The following is a 9,809-nucleotide window of genomic DNA, read 5'->3' as shown; positions in this document are numbered from 1 at the left end:
AGCTGGAGGATGTAAAATTTGTGATGTGCCAAATTTTGATTTGACTGTCTTTATAACAAAGAATTTCTGATATAGCAGGTGAATCGAAAGGCGAGTTGCAAAAGGAACTAGACGCAGCTCGAGATTCTAAGAGGTACGCCGAATCTCAGCTTGATGTTGGTGCGATGACGTGAGGAAAACAACCAGCTCAAAGAAGAGAAGAAAAGGCAAGCCGAAGAGATTGGGACTTTGAAAGTCCAAGTGGCAGAAAATCACGAAGAGAATCAGAATTTAAAGAGCGGCATATACTATAAGTAAAATTCGTGACCTGTTGTGTGATAAACCACTGTATTATGACGGTAAGCCAAAGATCCCGCGTCTTTCTTTTTTGAAAAAGGTCTCTTGACCGGGCATCCCGTGGAGGAAGTCTGCTCCTTTGGAGGGGGTCTGCTGAAAGAGCTCTCCATTGTACATGAGCAGGCTCGAAGGGCTATGCGGAGTATGATCCGAGCTTTATGGCCGAATCAAACTCCTCCACAAGGGATGGTCGAACTGTCCGAGCTATTCAAAGGAGGTCGGAGCTGTTTCGAGCTATGGAAGATCTCAACCTGCCGAGAAGGTGCTCGGGAAGCGTGGGCCATGTTGAAGAACCGCTTTGCCCGTCTTGATCCTGAACACATGGCCCGAGTTGGTCCAGCAGGGCCCGGTGGCGCGGAGATACCCCATACACCTGGTTTATGACCAGGTGATGCGATTGGCCCGCTTGTCGCAACAAGACTACACTTTATATTCTATGATAGTTTATCTTGATCAACCAAGGGTGTAATCAAGTGTGATATTATATACGTGTTTGAAGACAGTTCCCTTCATTTTGAGAATATTTGTCATTATCTGTCCATCGGCTTCTACCTCCCTTGTTCAATAACCAGGAAGTGTTTTGTACTTTTTATCCGATAATAACACGAATCAATTTCCGATTATCAGGCAATCCGATCATGTGGTACTAACAGACAAAAAGGATATGAGGGGATTATGTTATATTACGATATGAGGTAAGAAACATCTTCCGGAAAAAATAGTTCCTTTATGGGTTCCTTTTTCCAGGCTGCCACATAATATGCAGTCGTTGTAGCTATGTCTTCATGGAATACGGGCATGCGTGATGTGTGGAAAAAACTTGCTCTCGGTGCACTAGAGACACGGGTCCCTGGTGCCCCAGACTTTTGCACGGGCATCGGCGACACCCCTCACAGCAGTGCACCAGGAAGAACAGCAGAAAGGCAATTTAAGACCCACCAAGGCCACACCCTTCCCTCTGTCCAGCGGCGTGGAGTACAACGGCTCCAGATGCAAGGCCCCGACAAGCCCTCCTTGCTGGGAAGATTCCAAGGCCTCGGCAAGACGATTTCGCCGGGAAGACTGCTTCTTCCCCGGCAACGGCGCCAGAAATTGACACGTTGACGGAGATTGGGCTTGCGTTGGTTTTTCCCTTGAAGAGGAAAGGGTGATGCAGCACAGGAGCAGTAAGTATTTCCCCGAGTTTGAGAACCAAGGTATCGATCCAAAAGGAGGGTCTCGTCAAGTCCAGAGTACCTGCGCAAACACAAACAAGCTTTCACCCAACACTTCAAAAGGGGTTGTCAATCCCTTCAAGATTGTTTGCAAAGTGAGATCTGAAGGAGGAAAGTGCAACGAAGTAAAAAGTGTAAGGCTGGAAATATGGTGTGGAGTAGACCCTGGGGGCCATAGTGTTCACTAGAGGCTTCTCTCAAAATAGCAAGTATTAGGGTGGGTGAACAAATTACTGTCGAGCAATTGATAGAACCACACAAAGTCATGACGATATCTAAGGCAACGATCATACATATAGGCATCACGTCCGAGACAAGTAAACCGATACTTTCTGCATCTACTACTATTACTCCACACATCGACCGCTATCCAGCATGCATCTTGTGTATTGAGTTCATGATGAACAGAGTAACGCTTTAAGCAAGATGACATGATGTAGAGGGATAATCTCAAACCAATGATGAAAACCCCATTTTTATACCCTTGATGGCAACAACACGATGAATGCCTCGCTACCCCTTCTGTCACTGGGTTAGGTCACTGCACGGTATGAACCCAAAACCAAGCACTTCTCCCATTGCAAGAATCATAGATCTAGTTGGCCAGACAAAACCCACAACTCGAAGAGAATTACAAGGATATGAAATCATGCATAAGAGAGATCAGAAGAAACTCAAATAAGATTCATAGATAATCTGATCATAAATCCACAATTCATAGGATCTCGACAAACACACCGCAAAAGAAGATTACATCGGATAGGTCTCCATGAAGATCATGGAGAACTTTGTATTGAAGATCAAAGAGAGAGAAGAAGCCATCTAGTTACTAGCTATGGACCCGTAGGTCTATGGTGAACTACTCACGCATCATCGGAGAGGTCATGGTGTTGATGGAGAAGCCTTCCGTGTCCGAATCCCCCTCCGGCAGGGCACCAGGACGTGGCCCAGGTGGGATCTTCCGGAGACAGAAACTTGCGGTGGCGGAAAAGCGATTGCGATGATCTCTTGATTTTTTGGGAATATTTGGGAGTATATAGGTGCAAGATCTAGGTCAGGGGACCTCCAGGGGGCCCACAAACCTGGATGGCGTGGCCCCCCTGGCCGTGGGGTGGGGGCTTGTGGGGCCCCTGGGGCTCTTCTGGCTTGGCTCCCAAGTTCTCCAATCTTCTTCCGTTCCAGAAAAAAATCTTTTCGAGGATTTTCTTCCGTTTGGACTCCGTTTCAAGATGTCCTCTGAAAGGGGTCAAAAACATGGAAAAAAGAGGAACTGGCACTTGGCGCTGAGTTAATAAGTTAGTCCCAAAAAATAAATAAAAGGCACGCAAAACATCCAAAGTTTGACAAGATAATAGCATGAAACCATCAAAAATTATAGATACGTTGGAGACGTATCAAGCATACCCAAGCTTAACTCGTGCTCGTCCTCGAGTAGGGAAGTGATAAAGAATGAATTTTTGATGTGGAATGCTACCTAACATAGTTGTCCTTTGCAACTTCTTTCACGTGGCATGTATGTTCGGATCCGTAAGATTCAAAACAATAGTTTGCTATTGACATGAAAACAGTATACTTCAAGCAAACTAGCAAAGTAATCATGAACTTTCAAAATAACAAGGCCAAAGAAAGTTATCCCTAAAAAATCATATAGTTTGTCTATGCTCCATCATCCTCACACAAATAAAGTAATTGTTTTCGCACTCTTACTTCCTCAAACTTTTTATAACTATCACACAATACATGAGCGCGAGCCATGGATATAGTACTATAGGTGGAATAGAGTGTGGTGGTGGTTGTGAGACAAAAAAGAGGAGATGGTCACATTGACTCGGCGTATCAATAGGCTATGGAGATGCCCATTAATAGATATCAATGTGAATGAGTAGGGACTGCCATACAAGAGATGCACTAGAGCTATAAGTATATGAAAGCTCAAAAGGAAAACTAGTGGGTGTGCATCCAACTTGCTTGCTCACGAAGACCTAGGGAATTTGAGGAAGCCCATCATTGGAATATAAAAGCCAAGTTATATAGTGAAGATTCCCACTAGCATATGGTAGTGACAAAGCAAGAAGCTCTCAATCATGAAGAACATGGTGCTATCATGAAGCACAAGTGTGGAAAAACATAGTAGCATTGTCCCTTCTCTCTTTTTATCTTTTTTTATTTGGGCCCTTAGGCCTCTTTTTTTATTTTCTCTTTTCTCCCTTTTTTTTGTTTTTGGGCTCTTTGGCCTTTTTTTATTTACTCACATGGGACAATGCTCTAAAAATGATGATCATCACACTTTTATTTACTCACAGCTCGAAGATCACAATGATGATGACTCCATAGGAAATGCCTCCGGCAGTGTACCGAGATGTGCAACGATCTAGTATGATCATGCAATGGCAATATGATAGTGACGTCACAAGTCATGAGATGGAACGGTGGTAGTTGCATGGCAATATATCTCGGAATGGCTATGAAAATGCCATAGTAGGTAGGTATGGTGGCTGTTTTGAGGAAGGAATTTGGTGGGTTTGTGCACCGGCGAGGATTGTGCGACACTAGAGAGGCTAGAAATGGTGGAAGGTGAAACTTCGTATAATCCATGGACTCAACATTAGTCATATTGAACTCACATACTTGTTGTGAAAGTTTTTATTAGTAATTGAGACAAAGTGCGAAACACATACTCCGAGGGGAAGGGTTGGTAGGTGTAAACCATCGCGCGATCCCGACCTCAACACAAAGGATGACAATCAATAGATTAATTATGCTCCGACTTCCTAACATAGCGGTTCACCATACGTGCATGCTACGGGAATCACTAACTTTAACACAAGTATTTATTGATTCACAACACCATACTAACATAACTCTGAATATTACCGAATCCATGTCTCAAAACTAATTGAGAGGAATCGAAACTTTTCTTTCTATTCAATGCACATGAAGATGGAGGTTTTTGCATCCTCTTTGGGTACCTAGCACATGGGACTACTTTCATAGCATAAGACAACTACCAAATCACGCACCACCATGCTCTAAAGATATTAGTGAAGCACAAGAGCAAAAGTGTCTAGCTCAAAAGATATAAGTGAAGCACACGAGCAAAAGTATCTAGCTCAAAAGATATAAGTGAAGCACATGAGCAAAAGTATCTAGCTCAAAAGATATAAGTGAAGCACTATGAGCATTCTAGCAAAATCATGATGAGTGCATGTATCTCTCTCTCAAAAAGGTGTGCAACAAGGATGATTGTGACACAAAAATAAAATAAAAGACTCCTAAGATACAAGACACTCCAAGCAAAACACATATCATGTGGTGAAAAAAATATAGCTCCAAGTAATGTTACCGATGGATTGAAGACAAAAGAGGGGATGCCTTCCCGAGGCATCCCAAGCTTAGGCTTTTTGGTGTCCTTGAATTTGGCTTGGGGTGCCTTGGGCATCCCCAAGCTTGAGCTCTTTCCACTCCTTATCTCTTTGTCCACGAGAACATCACCCAAAACTTGAAAACTTCACAACACAAAACTTAAACAGAAACTTGTGATAACATTAGTACAAGAAAACAAACTACCACTTCTTTTGGTACTGTAGCAACATGAATTCTATCTATATTGATGATGGGCAACTGTATTCTCACTTTCCCATGGCTAGTACCCCCCGATACTAACCATAGTTTCATCAAAACAAGCAACCAACTCAACAAAAATAGAATCTGTCAAAAACAGACCAGTCTGTAGCAATCTGTATACTTCGTATACTTATGGTACCTAAAAAAACATGAAAACTTACGACGGTCTGGGGAAAACGCATATCAATCAGCATTAAAAAGAATCAATTCATAAGCTCTTTCTGAATAAAAACTAAAAATCATCCCGTGAGCGAAAAGTTTCTGTCTTTTTCCAGCTCGATCAAACAACCATTACCAATACTAGTCATAAAGGCTTTGTTTGGCCCAAACACAAAAAGAAACACAAAAAACACAATCAAAACAGAATTATGAAAGTGTGGACGCAACAAAACATAAAAAAAAAGATAAATTCAGTGGGTTGCCTCCCAACAAGCGCTATTGTTTTACGCCCTTAGCTAGGCATAGAAGCGATAGAATCACGTATCGTCGTCTTTGGTGCTCAAACCATAAGTGGCCCTCATCATGGATTCATAAGGCAATCTTATTTTCTTTCTAGGAAAGTGTTCCATGCCCTTCCTTAAATTAAATTGAAATCTAATATTCCCTTCCTTCATATCGATGATAGCACCAATAGTCCTTAGGAAAGGTCTACCAAGAATAATAGGGCATGTAGGGTTGCAATCAATGTCAAGCACAATGAAATCCACGGGTACATAGTTCCTATTTGAAATAATAAGAACATCATTGATACTTCCCATGGGTTTCTTGAATGTAGAATCAGCAAGATGAAAATTAAGAGAACACTCTTCAATCTCATTAAAACCCAGAACATCACATAAAGACTTTCGAATCGCAGAAACACTAGCACCCTAATCATACAAAGCATTGCACTCATAGTTTTTGATTTTGATTTTGATGGTAGGTTCCCACTCATCATGAAGTTTTCTAGGGATAGAGACTTCCAATTCAAGTTTCTCTTCAAGAGCTTTCATCATAGCTTCGACGATATGATCGGTAAAGGCTTTGTTTTGGCTATAAGCGCGTGGAGAGTTCAACATGGATTGCATTGAATCAAGGAGCAACTATCATAATTGAATTCCTTGAAATCCACGGTACCAATTTCGTTACTAATCAAAGTTTTAACGTCTTCTACTCCACTTTAAATGCTTTTAGCATCAAGGTAGATGGACTCCGAATCATTGGGGCACTTTTCAACCAAAGTGGATTCATATCCAGCCCCATAATCATTAGGTTTGACACAAGAAAACAAAGATTCAATGGGAGTCACACCAAGCACTTTAAGATCTTCGTGATTCTCATGACGAGAACACGCCTTTTTAAGCCATTCATGTCTAGCATGAATTTGGGTGGTTCTTTCTTGGCTCTCAATCATGGAAACACGCATAGCTTTCAAAGTTTCATCCATGTTGATTTTGGGAGGAGCACATCTAACTTTCAAAGCATCAACATCACAAGAAATCCTATCAACGCTCTTAGCCAAATCATCAATTTTGAGTAGTTTTTCCTCTATGGACGCATTGAAAATCTTTTGAGAGTTGATGAACTCTTTGATATTACTCTCTAGATCACAGGGTAATCTATTGTAATTTCCATGAGTATTGTTGTAGGAGTTGCCAAAATTATTAGAGGAGTTACTAGGAAAAGGCCTAGGAACATAGTTTCCTCTAAAAGCATTGTTGTTGCCAAAGTTATTCCTACCAACAAATTAACGTCCAAACTAGCGTTGCTACTCTCAATCAATGAAGACAAATGCATATCATTAGGATCCAAAGGAACACTTATACTAGAAACCAAATTCATTAACTCATCCATCTTAGCACTCAACGAGTTAATTTCTTCTATAGCGTGTACATTCTTACTAGTAGGTGACCTTTCAGTGTGCCACTGAGAGTAGTTCGTCACGATGTTGCCTAAGAGCTTTGTGGCTTCTCCTAACGTGATTTCCATGAATGTTCCACCTGAGGCGGAGTCCAAGATATTTCTAGAAGCGAAATTCAAGCCAGCGTAAAATATTTGAATAATCATCCAAAGGCTCAAGCCATGAGCGGGACAATTTCTAATCATTAACTTCATTCTCTCCCAAGCTTGTGCAACATGTTCATGATCAAGTTGCTTGAAATTCATGATATCATTACGGAGAGAGATGATTTTAGCCGACGGAAAATACTTGGATATATAAGCATCTTTGCACTTATCCCAAGAATCAATACTATTTTTGGGCAAAGAAGAAAACCAAGTTTTTGCGCGATCTCGCAACGAGAAAGGAAAAAGCTTCAATTTAATCACGTCATTATCCACATCTTTTTTCTTTTGCATATCGCAAAGCTCAATGAAGGTATTGATATGGGATGTGACATCTTCACTAGGAAGGCCAGAGAATTGCTCTTTCATAACAAGATTCAGCAAAGCGGCATTGATTTCGTATGACTCCGCACTAGTGGCAGGAGCAATCGGAGTACTAATAAAATCATTATTATTAGTATTCGAGAAGTCACAAAGTTTGGTGTTTTTGTTCATGGTGACTTCAGCAAGCAAGCAAGCACACAAGCAAACAAAAAGCAGGCGAGAAAAAGGGCGAACGAAAAGGCGAACGAAAAAGGCGAACGAAAAAGGTGAATTGGTGAAGTGGGGGAGAGGAAAACGAGAGGCAACTGGCAAAAAAAGTAAATGCAAGAGATGAGTTTGCGACACCTACTTGGATGAGTTCTTGACTTGATCTTCCTCCCCGACAACGGCACCAGAAATCCTTCTGTTACTTCCCCGACAACGGCGCCGGAAATAGACACGTTGACGGAGATTGGGCTTGCGATGGTTTTTCCCTTGAAGAGGAAAGGGTGATGCAACACAGGAGCAGTATGTATTTCCCTCAGTTTGAGAACCAAGGTATCGATCCACAAGGAGGGTCTCGTCAAGTCCAGAGTACCTGGGCAAACACAAACAAGCTTGCACCCAACGCTTCAAAAGGGGTTGTCAATCCCTTCAAGATTGTTTGCAAAGTGAGATCTGAAGGCGGAAAGTGCAACGAAGTAAAAAGTGTAAGGCTGAAAATATGGTGTAGAGTAGACCCTGGGGGCCATAGTGTTCACTAGAGGCTTCTCTCAGAATAGCAAGTATTATGGTGGGTGAACAAATTACTGTCGAGCAATTGATAGAACCGTGCAAAGTCATGACGATATCTAAGGCAATGATCATACATATAGGCATCACGTCCGAGACAAGTAGACCGATACTTTCTGCATCTACTACTATTACTCCACACATCGACCGCTATCCAGCATGCATCTAGTGTATTGAGTTCATGACGAACAGAGTAACGCTTTAAGCAAAATGACATGATGTAGAGGGATAATCTCAAACCAATGATGAAAACCCCATCTTTTTACCCTTGATGGCAACAACACGATGCGTGCCTCGCTACCCCTTCTATCACTGGGTGAGGTCACCGCACAGTATGAACCCAAAACCCACAACTCGAAGAGGATTACAAGGATATGAAATCATGCATAAGAGAGATCAGAAGAAACTCAAATAAGATTCATAGATAATCTGATCATAAATCCACAATTCATCGGATCTCGACAAACACACGGCAAAAGAAGATTACATCGGATAGATCTCCATGAAGATCATGGAGAACTTTGTATTGAAGATCCAAGAGAGAGAAGAAGCCATCTAGTTACTAGCTATGGACCCGTAGGTCTATGGTGAACTACTCACGCATTATCGGAGAGGTCATCGTGTTGATGGAGAAGCCTTCCGTGTGTGAATCCCCCTCCGGCAGGGTACCAGGACGTGCTCCAGATGGGATCTTGCGGAGACAGAACCTTGCGATAGCGGAAAAGCGATTGCGATGATCTCTTGATTTTTTTGGGAATATTTGGGAATATATAGGCGCAAGATCTAGGTCAGGGGACCTCTAGGGGGCCCACAAGCCTGGATGGCGCGACCCCCCTGGCCGCGGGGTGGGGGCTTGTGGGGCCCCTGGGGCTCTTCTGGCTTGGCCCCTTCCAATCTCCGATCTTCTTCCGTTCCAGAAAAAAACCTTTCCATGGATTTTCTTCCGTTTGGACTCCATTTCAAAAACTTCTCTAAAAGGGGTCAAAAACATGGAAAAAACAAGAACTATCACTTGGCACTGAGTTAATAAGTTAGTCCCAAAAAATAAATAAAAGGCATGCAAAACATCCAAAGTTTGACAAGATAATAGCATGAAATCATAAAAAATTATAGATACGTTGGAGACGTATCAAAGACTCCCGAAGATTACCAAGACCCCGGCAAGCCTCCCTTGTCGGGAAGGCTCGCATAGACTGGTGAAGCCCTCGGCAAGCCCTCCTTGCCGGGAAAGTGTTCAAGCCCCCGGCAAGCCCTCCTTGCCAAGAAGGTGACCAAGTCGTCCGACACAGACTACAGGCCAGCAAGCCCCTTTCGCTCTCCAGGTCTCCTCCCCTGTTTATACCACAATTCGACTGCTCCAACACATCCCTCATGTCCCAGCACAAGACCCAGGTATCGATTCACCTGGGTATGTGTCACGACCATCTTGCGGCAGGTCAAGGGTCAGACAAGGCATTTACTGCCCATGACACCACCGAAGGAGAACAGCGGTGAACA

Source organism: Hordeum vulgare, chromosome 3H (genome assembly GCF_904849725.1).
Source record: "Hordeum vulgare subsp. vulgare chromosome 3H, MorexV3_pseudomolecules_assembly, whole genome shotgun sequence".
In the NCBI taxonomy this organism is placed as follows: domain Eukaryota; kingdom Viridiplantae; phylum Streptophyta; class Magnoliopsida; order Poales; family Poaceae; genus Hordeum; species Hordeum vulgare.
This window is presented reverse-complemented; position numbering follows the sequence as displayed.